The following is a 22,813-nucleotide window of genomic DNA, read 5'->3' as shown; positions in this document are numbered from 1 at the left end:
GTGGTGGTGGTGGTGATTTGGTGGTGGTGCAAGTAGGGGGAGATGGAAGGAGGAGGAGGGGGAGGAGGAGGTGGAGGGGGTTGGAGGTTATAGGAAGTGGTGGGGGGGGGCGCGGTTGCCACACGACATTCACTCGTTCTTGCAGAGAGCGTGCGGAGATAGAGAGAGGAGAGAGTGGAGAGAGTGGAGAGAGTGGAGAGAGAGTGGATTGGTAAGAGAGAGTGGAGAGAGTGGAGAGAGTGGAGAGAGAGTGAAGAGAGTGGATTGGTAAGAGAGAGTGGAGAGAGTGGAGAGAGTGGACAGAGTGGAGAGAGTGAAGAGAGAGTGGAGAGAGTGGATTGGTAAGAGAGAGTGGATAGAGTGGGATTGGTAAGAGAGAGTGAAGAGAGAGATGTTCGAATCGACGGTTCTAAGCGGCTGGGCCGCCCTGGTTAATATCGTGTCTCCGGGCAGTGGCTCACCTGGTGAGTTTGAATCTGGTGAGGGCCATGGCTCACCTGGTGAGTTTGAATCGTGGCTCCGGGCAGTGGCTCACCTGGTGAGTTTGAATCTGGTGAGGATAGTGGCTCACCTGGTGAGTTTGAATCTGGTGAGGACCATGGCTCACCTGGTGAGTTTGAATCGTGGCTCCGGGCAGTGGCTCACCTGGTGAGTTTGAATCTGGTGAGGGCAGTGGCTCACCTGGTGAGTTTGGATCGTGGCTCCGGGCAGTGGCTCACCTGGTGAGTTTGAATCTGGTGAGGATAGTGGCTCACCTGGTGAGTTTGAATCTGGTGAGGGCAGTGGCTCACCTGGTGAGTTTGGATCTGGTGAGGGCAGTGGCTCACCTGGTGAGTTTGAGTCTGGTGAGGACAGTGGCTCACCTGGTGAGTTTGAATCTGGTGAAGACAGTGGCTCACCTGGTGAGTTTGAATCTGGTGAGGGCAGTGGCTCACCTGGTGAGTTTGAGTCTGGTGAGGACAGTGGCTCACCTGGTGAGTTTGAATCTGGTGAGGGCAGTGGCTCACCTGGTGAGTTTGAATCTGGTGAAGACAGTGGCTCACCTGGTGAGTTTGAATCTGGTGAAGACAGTGGCTCACCTGGTGAGTTTGAATCTGGTGAGGACAGTGGCTCACCTGGTGAGTTTGAATCTGGTGAAGACAGTGGCTCACCTGGTGAGTTTGAGTCTGGTGAGGACAGTGGCTCACCTGGTGAGTTTGAATCTGGTGAAGACAGTGGCTCACCTGGTGAGTTTGAATCTGGTGAGGATAGTGGCTCACCTGGTGAGTTTGAATCTGGTGAGGGCAGTGGCTCACCTGGTGAGTTTGAATCTGGTGAGGGCAGTGGCTCACCTGGTGAGTTTGAATCTGGTGAGGATAGTGGCTCACCTGGTGAGTTTGAATCTGGTGAGGATAGTGGCTCACCTGGTGAGTTTGAATCTGGTGAGGGCAGTGGCTCACCTGGTGAGTTTGAATCTGGTGAGGATAGTGGCTCACCTGGTGAGTTTGAATCTGGTGAGGATAGTGGCTCACCTGGTGAGTTTGAATCTGGTGAGGATAGTGGCTCAGCTGGTGAGTTTGAATCTGGTGAGGACAGTGGCTCACCTGGTGAGTTTGAATCTGGTGAGGGCAGTGGCTCACCTGGTGAGTTTGAATCTGGTGAGGGCAGTGGCTCACCTGGTGAGTTTGAATCTGGTGAGGATAGTGGCTCACCTGGTGAGTTTGAATCTGGTGAGGATAGTGGCTCACCTGGTGAGTTTGAATCTGGTGAGGATAGTGGCTCAGCTGGTGAGTTTGAATCTGGTGAGGACAGTGGCTCACCTGGTGAGTTTGAATCTGGTGAGGGCAGTGGCTCACCTGGTGAGTTTGAATCTGGTGAGGATAGTGGCTCACCTGGTGAGTTTGAATCTGGTGAGGATAGTGGCTCACCTGGTGAGTTTGAATCTGGTGAGGGCAGTGGCTCACCTGGTGAGTTTGAATCTCGTGAGGATAGTGGCTCACCTGGTGAGCTTGAATCTGGTGAGGATAGTGGCTCACCTGGTGAGTTTGAATCTGGTGAGGATAGTGGCTCACCTGGTGAGCTTGAATCTGGTGAGGATAGTGGCTCACCTGGTGAGTTTGAATCTGGTGAGGGCAGTGGCTCACCTGGTGAGTTTGAATCTGGTGAGGGCAGTGGCTCACCTGGTGAGTTTGAATCTGGTGAGGATAGTGGCTCACCTGGTGAGTTTGAATCTGGTGAGGATAGTGGCTCACCTGGTGAGTTTGAATCTGGTGAGGATAGTGGCTCACCTGGTGAGCTGGAATCTGGTGAGGATAGTGGCTCACCTGGTGAGTTTGAATCTGGTGAGGATAGTGGCTCACCTGGTGAGTTTGAATCTCGTGAGGATAGTGGCTCACCTGGTGAGCTTGAATCTGGTGAGGATAGTGGCTCACCTGGTGAGTTTGAATCTGGTGAGGATAGTGGCTCACCTGGTGAGTTTGAATCTCGTGAGGATAGTGGCTCACCTGGTGAGTTTGAATCTCGTGAGGATAGTGGCTCACCTGGTGAGTTTGAATCTGGTGAGGGCAGTGGCTCACCTGGTGAGTTTGGATCTGGTGAGGATAGTGGCTCACCTGGTGAGTTTGAATCTGGTGAGGGCAGTGGCTCACCTGGTGAGTTTGAATCTGGTGAGGGCAGTGGCTCACCTGGTGAGTTTGAATCTGGTGAGGACCATGGCTCACCTGGTGAGTTTGAATCTGGTGAGGGAAGTGGCTCACCTGGTGAGTTTGAATCTGGTGAGGACCATGGCTCACCTGGTGAGCTTGAATCTGGTGAGGGCAGTGGCTCACCTGGTGAGTTTGAATCTGGTGAGGATAGTGGCTCACCTGGCGAGTTTGAATCTGGTGAGAGACAGTGGCTCACCTGGTGAGTTTGAATCTGGTGAGGACAGTGGCTCACCTGGTGAGTTTGAATCTGGTGAGGGAAGTGGCTCACCTGGTGAGTTTGAATCTGGTGAGGACAGTGGCTCACCTGGTGAGTTTGAATCTGGTGAGGGAAGTGGCTCACCTGGTGAGTTTGAATCTGGTGAGGACAGTGGCTCAGCTGGTGAGTTTGAATCTGGTGAGGGAAGTGGCTCACCTGGTGAGTTTGAATCTGGTGAGGGAAGTGGCTCACCTGGTGAGTTTGGATCTGGTGAGGACAGTGGCTCACCTGGTGAGTTTGAATCTGGTGAGGGCAGTGGCTCACCTGGTGAGTTTGAATCTGGTGAGGACCATGGCTCACCTGGTGAGTTTGAATCTGGTGAGGATAGTGACTCACCTGGTGAGTTTGAATCTGGTGAGGGCAGTGGCTCACCTGGTGAGTTTGAATCTGGTGAGGATAGTGGCTCACCTGGTGAGTTTGAATCTGGTGAGGATAGTGGCTCACCTGGTGAGTTTGAATCTGGTGAGGACAGTGGCTCACCTGGTGAGTTTGAATCTGGTGAGGGCAGTGGCTCACCTGGTGAGTTTGAATCTGGTGAGGACAGTGGCTCACCTGGTGAGTTTGAATCTGGTGATGGCAGTGGCTCACCTGGTGAGTTTGAATCTGGTGAGAGACAGTGGCTCACCTGGTGAGTTTGAATCTGGTGAGAGACAGTGACTCACCTGGTGAGTTTGAATCTGGTGAGGACCGTGACTCACCTGGTGAGTTTGAATCTGGTGAAGATAGTGGCTCACCTGGTGAGTTTGAATCTGGTGAGAGACAGTGGCTCACCTGGTGAGTTTGAATCTGGTGAGAGACAGTGGCTCACCTGGTGAGTTTGAATCTGGTGAGAGACAGTGGCTCACCTGGTGAGTTTGAATCTGGTGAGAGACAGTGACTCACCTGGTGAGTTTGAATCTGGTGAGGGCAGTGGCTCACCTGGTGAGTTTGAATCTGGTGAGGACAGTGGCTCACCTGGTGAGTTTGAATCTGGTGAGGACAGTGGCTCACCTGGTGAGTTTGAATCTGGTGAGGACAGTGGCTCACCTGGTGAGTTTGAATCTGGTGAGAGACAGTGACTCACCTGGTGAGTTTGAATCTGGTGAGGGCAGTGGCTCACCTGGTGAGTTTGAATCTGGTGAGGACAGTGGCTCACCTGGTGAGTTTGAATCTGGTGAGGACAGTGGCTCACCTGGTGAGTTTGAATCTGGTGAGAGACAGTGACTCACCTGGTGAGTTTGAATCTGGTGAGGACAGTGGCTCACCTGGTGAGTTTGAATCTGGTGAGGACAGTGGCTCACCTGGTGAGTTTGAATCTGGTGAGGATAGTGGCTCACCTGGTGAGTTTGAATCGTGGCTCCGGGCAGTGGCTCACCTGGTGAGTTTGAATCTGGTGAGGGAAGTGGCTCACCTGGTGAGTTTGAATCTGGTGAGGGAAGTGGCTCACCTGGTGAGTTTGAATCTGGTGAAGACAGTGACTCACCTGGTGAGTTTGAATCTGGTGAGGACCATGGCTCACCTGGTGAGTTTGAATCTGGTGAGGATAGTGGCTCACCTGGTGAGTTTGAATCTGGTGAGAGACAGTGGCTCACCTGGTGAGTTTGAATCTGGTGAGGACAGTGGCTCACCTGGTGAGTTTCTGGAGTTTGAATCTCATGAAGATGGCAGGACCCTTGTTGAAGTTCATGCCCAGGTAGAAGTAGGTTGGGTCTTTCTGGTCGCTGACCGGAGCGCACGTCTGGATGGGCTGATCAAGAACATCAAACACCACGACAATCAACAATAATAACAACAACAACAACAAAATACAGAGGACCCCTCTGCTTTCGAATGTCCGACTTACGGACATTCAGAGATATGAACAAACAAGGGTCCCGTATGGTCCAGTGGAAGCCTGTTGCCTGTAAGTTCAATAGACGGTGGTGGTGGTGGCATCTACATCTGCAGAACGTGAAGATCCAGCGGCATCTATATAACGTGAAGAACCAGTGGCATCTACATCTACAGAACATGAAGAACCAGTGGCATCTACATCTGCAGAACGTGAAGAACCAGTGGCATCTACATCTACAGAACGTGAAGAACCAGTGGCATCTACATCTGCAGAACGTGAATAACCAGTGGCATCTACATCTACAGAACGTGAAGAACCAGTGGCATCTACATCTGCAGAACGTGAATAACCAGTGGCATCTACATCTACAGAACGTGAAGAACCAGTGGCATCTACATCTGCAGAACGTGAACAACCAGTGGCATCTACATCTGCAGAACGTGAAGAACCAGTGGCATCTACATCTACAGAACGTGAAGAACCATTGGCATCTACATCTGCAGAACGTGAAGAACCATTGGCATCTACATCTGCAGAACGTGAAGAACCAGTGGCATCTACATCTACAGAACGTGAAGAACCAGTGGCATCTACATCTGCAGAACGTGAAGAACCAGTGGCATCTACATCTACAGAACGTGAAGAACCATTGGCATCTACATCTGCAGAACGTGAAGAACCATTGGCATCTACATCTGCAGAACGTGAAGAACCAGTGGCATCTACATCTGCAGAACATGAAGAACCAGTGGCATCTACATCTGCAGAACATGAAGAACCTGTGGCATCTACATCTGCAGAACATGAAGAACCAGTGGCATCTACATCTGCAGAACATGAAGAACCTGTGGCATCTACATCTGCAGAACGTGAAGAACCAGTGGCATCTACATCTACAGAACATGAAGAACCAGTGGCATCTACATCTACAGAACATGAAGAACCAGTGGCATCTACATCTACAGAACATGAAGAACCAGTGGCATCTACATCTGCAGAACGTGAACAACCAGTGGCATCTACATCTACAGAACATGAAGAACCAGTGGCATCTACATCTACAGAACATGAAGAACCAGTGGCATCTACATCTGCAGAACGTGAACAACCAGTGGCATCTACATCTGCAGAACATGAAGAACCAGTGGCATCTACATCTGCAGAACGTGAAGAACCAGTGGCATCTACATCTACAGAACGTGAAGAACCAGTGGCATCTACATCTGCAGAACGTGAACAACCAGTGGCATCTACATCTGCAGAACATGAAGAACCAGTGGCATCTACATCTGCAGAACGTGAACAACCAGTGGCATCTACATCTACAGAACGTGAAGAACCAGTGGCATCTACATCTACAGAACATGAAGAACCAGTGGCATCTACATCTGCAGAACATGAAGAACCAGTGGCATCTACATCTGCAGAACGTGAAGAACCAGTGGCATCTACATCTACAGAACGTGAAGAACCAGTGGCATCTACATCTGCAGAACGTGAACAACCAGTGGCATCTACATCTGCAGAACATGAAGAACCAGTGGCATCTACATCTGCAGAACGTGAACAACCAGTGGCATCTACATCTACAGAACATGAAGAACCAGTGGCATCTACATCTACAGAACATGAAGAACCAGTGGCATCTACATCTGCAGAACGTGAACAACCAGTGGCATCTACATCTGCAGAACATGAAGAACCAGTGGCATCTACATCTGCAGAACGTGAAGAACCAGTGGCATCTACATCTACAGAACGTGAAGAACCAGTGGCATCTACATCTACAGAACGTGAAGAACCAGTGGCATCTACATCTGCAGAACGTGAACAACCAGTGGCATCTACATCTGCAGAACATGAAGAACCAGTGGCATCTACATCTGCAGAACGTGAAGAACCAGTGGCATCTACATCTACAGAACGTGAAGAACCAGTGGCATCTACATCTGCAGAACGTGAACAACCAGTGGCATCTACATCTGCAGAACGTGAACAACCAGTGGCATCTACATCTACAGAACGTGAAGAACCAGTGGCATCTACATCTGCAGAACATGAAGAACCAGTGGCATCTACATCTGCAGAACGTGAACAACCAGTGGCATCTACATCTACAGAACGTGAAGAACCAGTGGCATCTACATCTGCAGAACGTGAACAACCAGTGGCATCTACATCTGCAGAACGTGAAGAACCAGTGGCATCTACATCTGCAGAACATGAAGAACCAGTGGCATCTACATCTACAGAACATGAAGAACCAGTGGCATCTACATCTGCAGAACGTGAACAACCAGTGGCATCTACATCTGCAGAACATGAAGAACCAGTGGCATCTACATCTGCAGAACGTGAACAACCAGTGGCATCTACATCTACAGAACGTGAAGAACCAGTGGCATCTACATCTGCAGAACGTGAACAACCAGTGGCATCTACATCTGCAGAACATGAAGAACCAGTGGCATCTACATCTGCAGAACGTGAAGAACCAGTGGCATCTACATCTGCAGAACGTGAAGAACCAGTGGCATCTACATCTGCAGAACGTGAAGAACCAGTGGCATCTACATCTACAGAACGTGAAGAACCAGTGGCATCTACATCTGCAGAACGTGAAGAACCAGTGGCATCTACAACTGCAGAACGTGAAGAACCAGTGGCATCTACATCTGCAGAACGTGAAGAACCAGTGGCATCTACATCTACAAAACATGAAGAACCAGTGGCATCTACATCTGCAGAACGTGAAGAACCAGTGGCATCTACATCTGCAGAACATGAAGAACCAGTGGCATCTACATCTGCAGAACGTGAAGAACCAGTGGCATCTACATCTACAAAACATGAAGAACCAGTGGCATCTACATCTACAAAACATGAAGAACCAGTGGCATCTACATCTACAAAACATGAAGAACCAGTGGCATCTACATCTACAAAACATGAAGAACCAGTGGCATCTACATCTACAAAACATGAAGAACCAGTGGCATCTACATCTGCAAAACATGAAGAACCAGTGGCATCTACATCTACAAAACATGAAGAACCAGTGGCATCTACATCTACAAAACATGAAGAACCAGTGGCATCTACATCTACAAAACATGAAGAACCAGTGGCATCTACATCTGCAAAACATGAAGAACCAGTGGCATCTACATCTACAAAACATGAAGAACCAGTGGCATCTACATCTACAAAACATGAAGAACCAGTGGCATCTACATCTACAAAACATGAAGAACCAGTGGCATCTACATCTACAAAACATGAAGAACCAGTGGCATCTACATCTACAAAACATGAAGAACCAGTGGCATCTACATCTACAAAACATGAAGAACCAGTGGCATCTACATCTGCAGAACGTGAACAACCAGTGGCAACTACATCTACAAAACATGAAGAACCAGTGGCATCTACATCTACAAAACATGAAGAACCAGTGGCATCTACATCTACAAAACATGAAGAACCAGTGGCATCTACATCTACAAAACATGAAGAACCAGTGGCATCTACATCTACAAAACATGAAGAACCAGTGGCATCTACATCTACAAAACATGAAGAACCAGTGGCATCTACATCTACAAAACATGAAGAACCAGTGGCATCTACATCTGCAGAACGTGAACAACCAGTGGCATCTACATCTACAAAACATGAAGAACCAGTGGCATCTACATCTGCAAAACATGAAGAACCAGTGGCATCTACATCTACAAAACATGAAGAACCAGTGGCATCTACATCTACAAAACATGAAGAACCAGTGGCATCTACATCTACAAAACATGAAGAACCAGTGGCATCTACATCTACAAAACATGAAGAACCAGTGGCATCTACATCTACAAAACATGAAGAACCAGTGGCATCTACATCTACAAAACATGAAGAACCAGTGGCATCTACATCTACAAAACATGAAGAACCAGTGGCATCTACATCTGCAGAACGTGAAGAACCATTGGCATCTACATCTGCAGAACGTGAAGAACCATTGGCATCTACATCTGCAGAACGTGAAGAACCAGTGGCATCTACATCTACAGAACGTGAAGAACCAGTGGCATCTACATCTGCAGAACGTGAAGAACCAGTGGCATCTACATCTACAGAACGTGAAGAACCATTGGCATCTACATCTGCAGAACGTGAAGAACCATTGGCATCTACATCTGCAGAACGTGAAGAACCAGTGGCATCTACATCTGCAGAACATGAAGAACCAGTGGCATCTGCATCTGCAGAACATGAAGAACCTGTAGCATCTACATCTGCAGAACATGAAGAACCAGTGGCATCTACATCTGCAGAACATGAAGAACCTGTGGCATCTACATCTGCAGAACGTGAAGAACCAGTGGCATCTACATCTACAGAACATGAAGAACCAGTGGCATCTACATCTACAGAACATGAAGAACCAGTGGCATCTACATCTACAGAACATGAAGAACCAGTGGCATCTACATCTGCAGAACGTGAACAACCAGTGGCATCTACATCTACAGAACATGAAGAACCAGTGGCATCTACATCTACAGAACATGAAGAACCAGTGGCATCTACATCTGCAGAACGTGAACAACCAGTGGCATCTACATCTGCAGAACATGAAGAACCAGTGGCATCTACATCTGCAGAACGTGAAGAACCAGTGGCATCTACATCTACAGAACGTGAAGAACCAGTGGCATCTACATCTGCAGAACGTGAACAACCAGTGGCATCTACATCTGCAGAACATGAAGAACCAGTGGCATCTACATCTGCAGAACGTGAACAACCAGTGGCATCTACATCTACAGAACGTGAAGAACCAGTGGCATCTACATCTACAGAACATGAAGAACCAGTGGCATCTACATCTGCAGAACATGAAGAACCAGTGGCATCTACATCTGCAGAACGTGAAGAACCAGTGGCATCTACATCTACAGAACGTGAAGAACCAGTGGCATCTACATCTGCAGAACGTGAACAACCAGTGGCATCTACATCTGCAGAACATGAAGAACCAGTGGCATCTACATCTGCAGAACGTGAACAACCAGTGGCATCTACATCTACAGAACATGAAGAACCAGTGGCATCTACATCTACAGAACATGAAGAACCAGTGGCATCTACATCTGCAGAACGTGAACAACCAGTGGCATCTACATCTGCAGAACATGAAGAACCAGTGGCATCTACATCTGCAGAACGTGAAGAACCAGTGGCATCTACATCTACAGAACGTGAAGAACCAGTGGCATCTACATCTACAGAACGTGAAGAACCAGTGGCATCTACATCTGCAGAACGTGAACAACCAGTGGCATCTACATCTGCAGAACATGAAGAACCAGTGGCATCTACATCTGCAGAACGTGAAGAACCAGTGGCATCTACATCTACAGAACGTGAAGAACCAGTGGCATCTACATCTGCAGAACGTGAACAACCAGTGGCATCTACATCTGCAGAACGTGAACAACCAGTGGCATCTACATCTACAGAACGTGAAGAACCAGTGGCATCTACATCTGCAGAACATGAAGAACCAGTGGCATCTACATCTGCAGAACGTGAACAACCAGTGGCATCTACATCTACAGAACGTGAAGAACCAGTGGCATCTACATCTGCAGAACGTGAACAACCAGTGGCATCTACATCTGCAGAACGTGAAGAACCAGTGGCATCTACATCTGCAGAACATGAAGAACCAGTGGCATCTACATCTACAGAACATGAAGAACCAGTGGCATCTACATCTACAGAACGTGAAGAACCAGTGGCATCTACATCTGCAGAACGTGAACAACCAGTGGCATCTACATCTGCAGAACATGAAGAACCAGTGGCATCTACATCTGCAGAACGTGAAGAACCAGTGGCATCTACATCTGCAGAACGTGAAGAACCAGTGGCATCTACATCTGCAGAACGTGAAGAACCAGTGGCATCTACATCTACAGAACGTGAAGAACCAGTGGCATCTACATCTGCAGAACGTGAAGAACCAGTGGCATCTACATCTGCAGAACGTGAAGAACCAGTGGCATCTACATCTGCAGAACGTGAAGAACCAGTGGCATCTACATCTACAAAACATGAAGAACCAGTGGCATCTACATCTGCAGAACGTGAAGAACCAGTGGCATCTACATCTGCAGAACATGAAGAACCAGTGGCATCTACATCTGCAGAACGTGAAGAACCAGTGGCATCTACATCTACAAAACATGAAGAACCAGTGGCATCTACATCTACAAAACATGAAGAACCAGTGGCATCTACATCTACAAAACATGAAGAACCAGTGGCATCTACATCTGCAAAACATGAAGAACCAGTGGCATCTACATCTACAAAACATGAAGAACCAGTGGCATCTACATCTACAAAACATGAAGAACCAGTGGCATCTACATCTACAAAACATGAAGAACCAGTGGCATCTACATCTGCAAAACATGAAGAACCAGTGGCATCTACATCTACAAAACATGAAGAACCAGTGGCATCTACATCTACAAAACATGAAGAACCAGTGGCATCTACATCTGCAGAACATGAAGAACCAGTGGCATCTACATCTACAAAACATGAAGAACCAGTGGCATCTACATCTACAAAACATGAAGAACCAGTGGCATCTACATCTGCAGAACATGAAGAACCAGTGGCATCTACATCTACAAAACATGAAGAACCAGTGGCATCTACATCTACAAAACATGAAGAACCAGTGGCATCTACATCTACAAAACATGAAGAACCAGTGGCATCTACATCTACAAAACATGAAGAACCAGTGGCATCTACATCTGCAGAACGTGAACAACCAGTGGCAACTACATCTACAAAACATGAAGAACCAGTGGCATCTACATCTACAAAACATGAAGAACCAGTGGCATCTACATCTACAAAACATGAAGAACCAGTGGCATCTACATCTACAAAACATGAAGAACCAGTGGCATCTACATCTACAAAACATGAAGAACCAGTGGCATCTACATCTGCAGAACGTGAACAACCAGTGGCAACTACAGTCTATGAGTCTCTGTGTGTGTCAGTGTGAGTCTGTGCATCTCTGTCTGAGTCTGCGTGGGTCTATGAGTCTCTGTGTGAGTTTATGGGTCTCTGTGTGAGTCTATGGGTCTCTGTGTGAGTCTATGGGTCTCTGTGTGAGTCTATGTGTCTCTGTGTGAGTTTATGGGTCTCTGTGTGAGTCTGTGTCTCTCTGTGTGAGTCTATGGGTCTCTGTGTGAGTCTATGTGTCTCTGTGTGAGTCTATGTGTCTCTCTGTGCGAGTCTATGTCTCTCTGTGCGAGTCTGTGTCTCTCTGTGCGAGTCTATGTCTCTCTGTGCGAGTCTATGTCTCTCTGTGCGAGTCTATGTCTCTCTGTGCGAGTCTATGTCTCTCTGTGCGAGTCTGTGTCTCTCTGTGCGAGTCTATGTCTCTCTGTGTGAGTCTATGTCCCTCTGTGTGAGTCTGTGTCTCTCTGTGCGAGTCTATGTCTCTCTGTGCGAGTCTATGTCTCTCTGTGTGAGTCTATGTCCCTCTGTGTGAGTCTGTGTCTCTCTGTGCGAGTCTGTGTCTCTCTGTGCGAGTCTATGTCTCTCTGTGTGAGTCTATGTCCCTCTGTGTGAGTCTGTGTCTCTCTGTGCGAGTCTGTGTCTCTCTGTGCGAGTCTGTGTCTCTCTGTGTGAGTCTATGTCTCTCTGTGCGAGTCTATGTCTCTCTGTGCGAGTCTATGTCTCTCTGTGTGAGTCTATGTCTCTCTGTGCGAGTCTATGTCTCTCTGTGCGAGTCTATGTCTCTCTGTGCGAGTCTATGTCTCTCTGTGCGAGTCTGTGTCTCTCTGTGCGAGTCTGTGTCTCTCTGTGCGAGTCTATGTCTCTGTGCGAGTCTGTGTCTCTCTGTGCGAGTCTATGTCTCTCTGTGCGAGTCTATGTGTCTCTGTGCGAGTCTGTGTCTCTCTGTGCGAGTCTGTGTCTCTCTGTGCGAGTCTATGTGTCTCTGTGCGAGTCTGTGTCTCTCTGTGCGAGTCTATGTCTCTCTGTGCGAGTCTATGTGTCTCTGTGCGAGTCTGTGTCTCTCTGTGCGAGTCTATGTCTCTGTGCGAGTCTGTGTCTCTCTGTGCGAGTCTATGTCTCTCTGTGCGAGTCTATGTCTCTGTGCGAGTCTGTGTCTCTCTGTGCGAGTCTATGTCTCTCTGTGTGAGTCTATGTGTCTCTGTGCGAGTCTGTGTCTCTCTGTGCGAGTCTATGTCTCTCTGTGCGAGTCTGTGTCTCTCTGTGCGAGTCTGTGTCTCTCTGTGCGAGTCTATGTCTCTCTGTGTGAGTCTGTGTCTCTCTGTGCGAGTCTGTGTCTCTCTGTGCGAGTCTGTGTCTCTCTGTGTGAGTCTATGTCTCTCTGTGCGAGTCTATGTCTCTCTGTGCGAGTCTGTGTCTCTCTGTGCGAGTCTGTGTCTCTCTGTGTGAGTCTATGTCTCTCTGTGTGAGTCTGTGTCTCTCTGTGCGAGTCTATGTCTCTCTGTGCGAGTCTGTGTCTCTCTGTGCGAGTCTGTGTCTCTCTGTGCGAGTCTATGTCTCTCTGTGTGAGTCTATGTCTCTGTGTGAGTCTGTGTCTCTCTGTGTGAGTCTATGTCTCTGTGTGAGTCTATGTCTCTGTGTGAGTCTGTGTCTCTCTGTGCGAGTCTATGTCTCTCTGTGTGAGTCTATGTCTCTGTGTGAGTCTGTGTCTCTCTGTGCGAGTCTATGTGTCTCTGTGTGAGTCTGTGTCTCTCTGTGTGAGTCTGTGTCTCTCTGTGTGAGTCTGTGTCTCTCTGTGTGAGTCTGTGTCTCTCTGTGCGAGTCTATGGGTCTCTGTGTGAGTCTATGGGTCTCTGTGTGAGTCTATGGGTCTCTGTGTGAGTCTATGGGTCTCTGTGTGAGTCTATGGGTCTCAGTGTGAGTCTATGGGTCTCTGTGTGAGTCTATGTCTCTCTGTGTGAGTCTATGTGTCTCTGTGTGAGTCTATGTCTCTCTGTGTGAGTCTATGGGTCTCAGTGTGAGTCTATGGGTCTCTGTGTGAGTCTGTGTCTCTCTGTGTGAGTCTATGGGTCTCTGTGTGAGTCTATGGGTCTCAGTGTGAGTCTGTGGGTCTCTGTGTGAGTCTATGTCTCTCTGTGTGAGTCTATGGGTCTCTGTGTGAGTCTATGTCCCTCTGTGTGAGTCTATGTCTCTCTGTGTGAGTCTATGTCTCTCTGTGTGAGTCTATGGGTCTCTGTGTGAGTCTATGTCCCTCTGTGTGAGTCTATGTCTCTCTGTGTGAGTCTATGTCTCTCTGTGTGAGTCTATGTCTCTCTGTGTGAGTCTATGTCTCTCTGTGTGAGTCTATGTCTCTCTGTGTGAGTCTACGGGTCTCTGTGTGAGTCTATGTCTCTCTGTGTGAGTCTATGTCTCTCTGTGTGAGTCTATGTCTCTCTGTGTGAGTCTATGTCTCTCTGTGTGAGTCTATGGGTCTCTGTGTGAGTCTATGTCTCTCTGTGTGAGTCTATGGGTCTCTGTGTGAGTCTATGTCCCTCTGTGTGAGTCTATGTCTCTCTGTGTGAGTCTATGTCTCTCTGTGTGAGTCTATGTCTCTCTGTGTGAGTCTATGTCTCTCTGTGTGAGTCTATGTCTCTCTGTGTGAGTCTATGGGTCTCTGTGCGAGTCTATGTCTCTCTGTGTGAGTCTATGTCTCTCTGTGTGAGTCTATGTCTCTCTGTGTGAGTCTATGTCTCTCTGTGTGAGTCTGTGTCTCTCTGTGTGAGTCTATGTCTCTCTGTGTGAGTCTATGTCTCTCTGGGTGAGTCTATGGGTCTCTGTGTGAGTCTGTGTCTCTCTGTGTGAGTCTATGTCTCTCTGTGTGAGTCTATGTCTCTCTGTGTGAGTCTATGGGTCTCTGTGTGAGTCTATGTCTCTCTGTGTGAGTCTATGTCTCTCTGTGTGAGTCTATGGGTCTCTGTGTGAGTCTGTGTCTCTCTGTGTGAGTCTATGTCTCTCTGTGTGAGTCTATGTCTCTCTGTGTGAGTCTATGGGTCTCTGTGTGAGTCTATGTCTCTCTGTGTGAGTCTATGTCTCTCTGTGTGAGTCTATGGGTCTCTGTGTGAGTCTGTGGGTCTCTGTGTGAGTCTATGTCTCTCTGTGTGAGTCTATGGGTCTCTGTGTGAGTCTATGGGTCTCTGTGTGAGTCTATGGGTCTCTGTGTGAGTCTATGGGTCTCTGTGTGAGTCTGTGAGTCTCTGTGTGAGTCTATGTCTCTCTGTGTGAGTCTGTGTCTCTCTGTGTGAGTCTATGGGTCTCTGTGTGAGTCTGTGAGTCTCTGTGTGAGTCTGTGAGTCTCTGTGCGAGTCTATGTGTCTCTGTGTGAGTCTATGGCTCTCTGTGTGAGTCTATGGCTCTCTGTGTGAGTCTATGGGTCTCTGTGTGAGTCTATGGGTCTCTGTGTGAGTCTGTGAGTCTCTGTGCGAGTCTATGGGTCTCTGTGTGAGTCTATGTGTCTCTGTGTGAGTCTATGTCTCTCTGTGTGAGTCTATGGGTCTCTGTGTGAGTCTATGTCTCTCTGTGTGAGTCTATGTCTCTCTGTGTGAGTCTATGGCTCTCTGTGTGAGTCTATGTCTCTCTGTGTGAGTCTATGTCTCTCTGTGTGAGTCTATGTCTCTCTGTGTGAGTCTATGTCTCTCTGTGTGAGTCTATGTCTCTCTGTGTGAGTCTATGACTCTCTGTGCGGGCCCCTCACCTGGCAGGATCGTTGGTCAGCGTTGAGTCTGGATCCGTTGCGCCCCTCACAGTGGCAGCGGACGGAGCCTGCAGCCTCAGAGCAGCCCTGCTCACAACGCAGCTCCACACACTCACTCCACACTGGGGGCACGGGGGAAGAGGGGGGGGGGGCAGGGGGAAGGGCACCACAACCATCATCATCAGCACCATCATCAGCAGCAGCATCAGCACCATCATCATCAGCACCGTCATCATCAGCAGCAGCATCAGCACCATCATCATCAGCACCGTCATCATCAGCACCACCATCATCATCATCAACAGCAGTAGCATCAGCACAACCATCATCATCAGCACCATCACCATCATCATCAGCAGCAGCATCAGCATCATCATCATCAGTACCATCATCATCATCAACAGCAGTAGCATCAGCACAACCATCATCATCAGCACCATCACCATCATCATCAGCAGCAGCATCAGCACCATCATCAGGACCATCATCAGCACCATCATCAGCAGCAGCAGCATCAGCACAACCACCAGCGTCATTATCAGCACCATCAGCACCATCATCAGCACCATCATCATCAGCAGCAATATCAGCATCATCATCATCAGCAGCAGCAGCACCATCATCATCATCAGCGCCATCATCAGCAGCATCAGCACCACCACCATCATTATCATCAGCGCCATCATCAACAGCACCACCATCATCATCATTAGCATCATCATCAGCACCATCATCATCATCAGCACCACCATCAACATCAGCGCCATCATCATTAGTACCACCATCATCAGCACCATCATCATCATCAGCACCATCATCATCAGCACCATCATCATCATCAGCGCCATCATCATCATGTCAATGTCCATGGTGCAGAGTTGCGGGTGCAGAGTTGCGTTGTTGTTGTTGCAGGTTGTTGTGTGTTGTTGTTGTTGTGGGTTGTTGTTGTTGTTGTGGGTTGTTGCTGCAGGTTGTTGTTGTTGTTGTGATTGTTGTTGTTGTTGCCGCTGACCCTCCGAGCAGGTCTTGCCGGTCCAGCCGGGCAGACAGCGGCACGCGAAGTCGCCCTGCAGGTCCACGCAGCCGCTGGAGGAGAACGCGCGGCACGGCGGGGGGCTGCACTGATTGGGTAGCGCTGCCGGGGGGAGGGGCGGGCGAGGGGGTCGGGGGGGGAGGGGCGGGGCGAGGGGGGCGGGGGGGAGGGGCGGGGGAGGGGGGCGGGGGGAGGGGCGGGGCGAGGGGGGCGGGGGGGAGGGGCGGAGGGAGGGGCGGGGGGAGGGGGGGCGGGGGGAGGGGCGGGGGGGGAGGGGCGGAGGGAGGGGCGGGGGGGAGGGGCAGGGGGTTGGTGGTAGTGGGGGTAGGGGAGATAAGGGGGGGGGGGGCGAGTGGGGGGGGTTGATGATGATGCTGATGATGATGCTGCTGCTGCTGCTGATGATGATGCTGCTGCTGCTGATGATGCTGCTGATGATGCTGTTGATGATGATGCTGATGATTATGATGCTGCTGATGATGCTGTTGATGATGATGCTGATGATTATGATGCTGCTGATGATTATGATGCTGCTGATGATGCTGTTGATGATGATGCTGATGATTATGATGCTGCTGATGATGATGCTGATGAGATGATGATGCTGCTGATGATGATGATGCTCACCCCGCACGCAGCTCTTAAAGATTCTCTTCGCATCCTCGTCACTGCGGGGGGCTGCCCCCAACTTCCTGCTGCACTCTGACCCCACGGGGGGAGGGGGGGGAGGGGTGAAGAGGTCAAGGTCAAGAGGCCATCTCCCTCCCACTCACCCATCCCCCACCTACACCCACCCCACCCCCTCCACCCCTCCCCACCCCTCCACCCCTCCCCACCCCTCCCCTCCCCACCCCCTCCCCACCCTCCACCCACCCCCTCCCCCACCCTCCATCCCCTCCCCACCCCCTCCACCACCCTCCACCCACCCCCTCCCCACCCTCCACCCCTCCCCACCCTCCACCCCCTCCCCACCCCACCCAACCCCCTCCCCACCCTCCACCCACCCCTCCCCCACCCCTCCCCACCCTCCACCCCTCCCCACCCCTCCCCACCCTCCACCCCTCCCCACCCCTCCCCACCCCTCCCCACCCTCCACCCACCCCTCCCCACCCTCCACCCCTCCCCACCCCTCCACCCCCACCCCTCAACCCCCCACCACTTCTAGAACATCACCAGGCTCTGTAGCTGCACTTCTAGAACATTCACCAGGCTCTGTAGCTGCCCTTCTAGAACATCACCAGGCTCTGTAGCTGCCCTTCTAGAACATCACCAGGCTCTTAGCTGCCCTTCTAGAACATCACCAGGCTCTGTAGCTGCCCTTCTAGAACATCACAGGCTCTTAGCTGCCCTTTCAGAACATGACCAGGCTATGAGCTGCCCTTCTAGATCATCACCAGGCTCTATAGCTGCCCTTGTACAAGTGGCGTCACATTCTATTCACCTTGGTATCTCGGGTAGAAGTACTCCTGGGGGGAAAAGAAAAGAACACACGGCATGGATCGTAACGTTAGCAACAGGTAAGTGAGGTGGGCAGGTGGGTAGGTAGGTAGGTGGGTAGGTGGTAGGTGAGGTGGGCAGGTAAATAGACAGGCAGAGTAGGTGGGCAGGCAGGGAGGTAGGTGAGTAGGTAGGTAGGTGAGGTGGGCAGGTAAGTAGACAGGCAGGTAGGTGGGTAGGTGGGGTAGGTGAGGTGGGCAGGTAAGTAGACAGGCAGATAGGTGGGCAGGTAAGTGGGTAGGTGGGCAGGTGGTAGGTGAGGTGGGCAGGTAAGTAGACAGGCAGAGTAGGTAGGTGGGCAGGTGGGTGGGTAGGTGGTAGGTGTCTAGGTAGGTAGGTGTCTAGGTAGGTAGGTGTCTAGGTAGGTGTCTAGTTAGGTAGGTGTCTAGGTAGGTGTCTAGGTAGGTGTCTAGGTAAGTAGGTGTCTAGGTAGGTGTCTAGGTAGGTAGGTGTCTAGGTAGGTAGGTGTCTAGGTAGGTGTCTAGGTAGGTGTCTAGGTAAGTAGGTGTCTAGGTAGGTGTCTAGGTAGGTAGGTGTCTAGGTAGGTGTCTAGGTAGGTGTCTAGTTAGGTAGGTGTCTAGGTAGGTGTCTAAGCAGGTGTCTAGGTAGGTGGGTGTCTAGGTAGGTGTCTAGGTAGGTGTCTAAGTAGGTAGGTGTCTAGGTAGGTGTCTAGGTAAGTTTCTAGGTAGGTGTCTAGGTAGGTGTCTAGGTAGGTGTCTAGGTAGGTAGGTGTCCAGGTAGGTGTCTAGGTAGGTGTCTAGGTAAGTGTCTAGGTAGGTAGGTGTCGAGGTAGGTAGGTGTCTAGGTAGGTGTCTAGGTAGGTAGGTGTCTAGGTAGGTAGGTGTCTAGGTAGGTAGGTGTCTAGGTAGGTAGGTGTCTAGGTAGGTAGGTGTCTAGGTAGGTGTCTAGGTAGGTAGGTGTCTAGGTAGGTAGGTGTCTAGGTAGGTGCCTAGGTAGGTAGGTGTCTAGGTAGGTGTCTAGGTAGGTATGTGTCTAGGTAGGTATGTGTCTAGGTAGGTAGGTGTCTAGGTAGGTAGGTGTCTAGGTAGGTGTCTAGGTAGGTAGGTGTCGAGGTAGGTAGGTATCTAGGTAGGTGTCTAGGTAGGTAGGTGTCGAGGTAGGTAGGTGTCTAGGTAGGTAGGTGTCTAGGTAGGTGTCTAGGTAGGTATGTGTCTAGGTAGGTGTCTAGGTAGGTAGGTGTCGAGGTAGGTAGGTGTCTAGGTAGGTAGGTGTCTAGGTAGGTGTCTAGGTAGGTAGGTGTCTAGGTAGGTGTCTAGGTAGGTATGTGTCTAGGTAGGTGTCTAGGTAGGTAGGTGTCTAGGTAGGTAGGTGTCTAGGTAGGTAGGCGTCTAGGTAGGTGTCTAGGTAGGTGTCTAGGTAGGTAGGTGTCTAGGTAGGTAGGTGTCTAGGTAGGTAGGCGTCTAGGTAGGTGTCTAGGTAGGTAGGTGTCTAGGTAGGTGTCTAGTTAGGTGTCTAGGTAGGTGTCTAGGCAGGTGTCTAGATAGATAGGTGTCTAGGTAGGTGTCTAGGTAGGTAGGTGTCTAGGTAGGTGTCTAGGTAGGTGTCTAGGTAGGTAGGTGTCTAGGTAGGTGTCTAGGTAGGTGTCTAGGTAGGTGTCTAGGTAGGTAGGTGTCTAGGTAGGTAGGTGTCTAGGTAGGTGTCTAGGTAGGTGTCTAGGTAGGTAGGTGTCTAGGTAGGTGTCTAGGTAGGTGTCTAGGTAGGTGTCTAGGTAGGTAGGTGTCTAGGTAGGTGTCTAGGTAGGTAGGTGTCTAGGTAGGTGTCTAGGTAGGTAGGTGTCTAGGTAGGTGTCTAGGTAGGTAGGTGTCTAGGTAGGTAGGTGTCTAGGTAGGTAGGTGTCTAGGTAGGTAGGTGTCTAGGTAGGTGTCTAGGTAGGTAGGTGTCTGGGTAGGTGTCTAGGTAGGTAGGTGTCTAGGTAGGTGTCTAGGTAGGTAGGTGTCTAGGTAGGTGTCTAGGTAGGTGTCTAGGTAGGTAGGTGTCTAGGTAGGTGTCTAGGTAGGTGTCTAGGTAGGTGTCTAGGTAGGTAGGTGTCTAGGTAGGTGTCTAGGTAGGTAGGTGTCTAGGTAGGTGTCTAGGTAGGTAGGTGTCTAGGTAGGTGTCTAGGTAGGTAGGTGTCTAGGTAGGTGTCTAGTTAGGTAGGTGTCTAGGTAGGTGTCTAGGTAGGTAGGTGTCTAGGTAGGTAGGTGTCTAGGTAGGTAGGTGTCTAGGTAGGTAGGTGTCTAGGTAGGTAGGTGTCTAGGTAGGTGTCTAGGTAGGCAGGTGTCTAGATAGGTAGGTGTCTAGGTAGGCAGGTGTCTAGGTAGGTGTCTAGTTAGGTGTCTAGGTAGGTGTCTAGGCAGGTGTCTAGGTAGGTAGGTGTCTAGGTAGGTGTCTAGGTAGGTAGGTGTCTAGGTAGGTGTCTAGGTAGGTAGGTGTCTAGGTAGGTGTCTAGTTAGGTAGGTGTCTAGGTAGGTGTCTAGTTAGGTAGGTGTCTAGGTAGGTAGGTGTCTAGGTAGGTGTCTAGGTAGGTGTCTAGGTAGGTGTCTAGGTAGGTAGGTGTCTAGGTAGGTAGGTGTCTAGGTAGGTAGGTGTCTAGGTAGGTGTCTAGGTAGGTAGGTGTCTAGGTAGGTGTCTAGGTAGGCAGGTGTCTAGATAGGTAGGTGTCTAGGTAGGCAGGTGTCTAGGTAGGTGTCTAGTTAGGTGTCTAGGTAGGTGTCTAGGCAGGTGTCTAGATAGGTAGGTGTCTAGGTAGGTGTCTAGGTAGGTAGGTGTCTAGGTAGGTGTCTAGGTAGGTAGGTGTCTAGGTAGGTGTCTAGTTAGGTAGGTGTCTAGGTAGGTAGGTGTCTAGGTATGTGTCTAGGTAGGTGTCTAGGTAGGTAGGTGTCTAGGTAGGTAGGTGTCTAGGTAGGTAGGTGTCTAGGTAGGTAGGTGTCTAGGTAGGTGTCTAGGTAGGTAGGTGTCTAGGTAGGTGTCTAGGTAGGCAGGTGTCTAGATAGGTAGGTGTCTAGGTAGGCAGGTGTCTAGGTAGGTGTCTAGTTAGGTGTCTAGGTAGGTGTCTAGGCAGGTGTCTAGATAGGTAGGTGTCTAGGTAGGTGTCTAGGTAGGTAGGTGTCTAGGTAGGTAGGTGTCTAGGTAGGTATGTGTCCCAGGTACTCACCGTCTCAGGTACGTTCTCGAACACCTCTCGCGCCTCCTCGTGCGAGCAGCTCTCCTCCACACACTCCCTCTCCAGGTAGGTGTCTAGGTAGGTAGGTAGGTGTCTAGGTAGGTAGGTGTCTAGGTAGGTGTCTAGGTAGGTGTCTAGGTATGTGTCTAGGTAGGTGTCTAGGTAGGTGTCTAGGTAGGTGTCTAGGTATGTGTCCAGGTAGGTGTCTAGGTAGGTAGGTGTCTAGGTAGGTGTCTAGGTAGGTAGGTAGGTGTCTAGGTAGGTAGGTGTCTAGGTAGGTGTCTAGGTAGGTGTCTAGGTAGGTGTCTAGGTAGGTAGGTGTCCTGGTAGGTATGTGTCCCAGGTACTCACCGTCTCAGGTACGTTCTCGAACACCTCTCGCGCCTCCTCGTGCGAGCAGCTCTCCTCCACACACTCCCTCTCCAGGTCTCCCTGGCGACGCTCCTCCAGCTTCAGGAGGCCCTTGTCGTTGGCGCGGCGCACGCGGCCCAGGAAGGCCCCGGCCTGGTCGGGACGCAGGACTGGGGGGGGGGGGGGCAGGGGGGCAGGGGGGCAGGGGGGGGCCAGGGGGGCAGGGGGGGGGGGCAGGGGAGGGAAGAAGGCCCGCGGCATTGGACCAGCAGCATCATCATCAGAAGCAGCAGCAGCATCATCATCAGAAACATCATCATCATCAGAAGCAGCATCATCATCAGAAGCAGCAGCATCATCATCAGCATCATCATCAGCATCACCATTATCAGCAGCATCATCAGCATCAGAAGCATCATCATCAGAAGCATCATCATAATCAGAAGCATCGTCATCAGCAGAATCAGCAGCAGAAGCATCAGCAGCATCATCATCAGTAGCATAATCATCATCAGCATCATCAGCAGCATCATCATCATCGGCAGCATCATCAGCAGCATCATCATCAGCAGCAGCAGCAGCAGCAGCAGCAGCAGCAGCAGCATCATCATCAGAAGCATCATCATCAGCAGCATCATCATCAGCAGCATCATCAGCAGCAGCATCATCATCAGCAGCATCATCATCAGCAGCATCATCATCAGCAGCAGCATCATCAGCAGCAGCATCATCAGCAGCATCATCATCAGCAGCATCATCATCAGCAGCAGCACCATCAGCAGCATCATCAGCAGCATCATCGCCCATTCATGGATCGCCGGGTTCGTAGCGCGGCGCGCTAACCGCTGCGCCACCGCTCCTACTCCCAACAATCACAGAGGTCCCCCGTGTAGCCTCTAACAGACTGTAGGGGCAAGTGCTACTCGCTACTCACAGCACTTGCCCCTACAGTCTGTTAGAGGCTACACGGGGGAGCTTTATATGTGTGTGGGGGTAGCCCCGTACAATCTGAATGATCCCGCTAATCTCTAACACGCATTTACTGCCCGTGACGATTAATTGGGATTACATCTGTAATGTAGTAACTCCACGGGAGACGACTTCACGGGTAACACACTCTTTATTTTATCAAACTTGGTTACAGGTGACTAACACCTACTTTGTATCTCGGGTGACAAACACCCACTTCGCTACTTGGCGACTAACGCCCACTGAGTTACTCGGATGACCAACATC

The 22,813-nt window shown here is 50.2% G+C and overlaps 1 pseudogene across 1 annotated transcript in view; it reads right to left on the bottom strand.

Moving 5' to 3' along the window:
- LOC144952462 (growth arrest-specific protein 6-like) overlaps positions 1-22,813 on the bottom strand; it is a 53,445-nt pseudogene that overhangs the window by 16,147 nt on the left and 14,485 nt on the right. Inside the window, exons 2-7 of the transcript XR_013640631.1 lie at positions 21,578-21,747; positions 18,008-18,032; positions 17,194-17,268; positions 16,546-16,668; positions 15,534-15,655; positions 4,548-4,666 (exon numbers count right to left, since the gene is read on the bottom strand). The product of XR_013640631.1 is annotated as a growth arrest-specific protein 6-like (transcript). The remainder of the gene's footprint in view (positions 1-4,547; positions 4,667-15,533; positions 15,656-16,545; positions 16,669-17,193; positions 17,269-18,007; positions 18,033-21,577; positions 21,748-22,813) is intronic.

Source organism: Lampetra fluviatilis, chromosome 67 (genome assembly GCF_964198595.1).
Source record: "Lampetra fluviatilis chromosome 67, kcLamFluv1.1, whole genome shotgun sequence".
Lineage (NCBI taxonomy): Eukaryota > Metazoa > Chordata > Hyperoartia > Petromyzontiformes > Petromyzontidae > Lampetra > Lampetra fluviatilis.
This window is presented reverse-complemented; position numbering and strand designations above follow the sequence as displayed.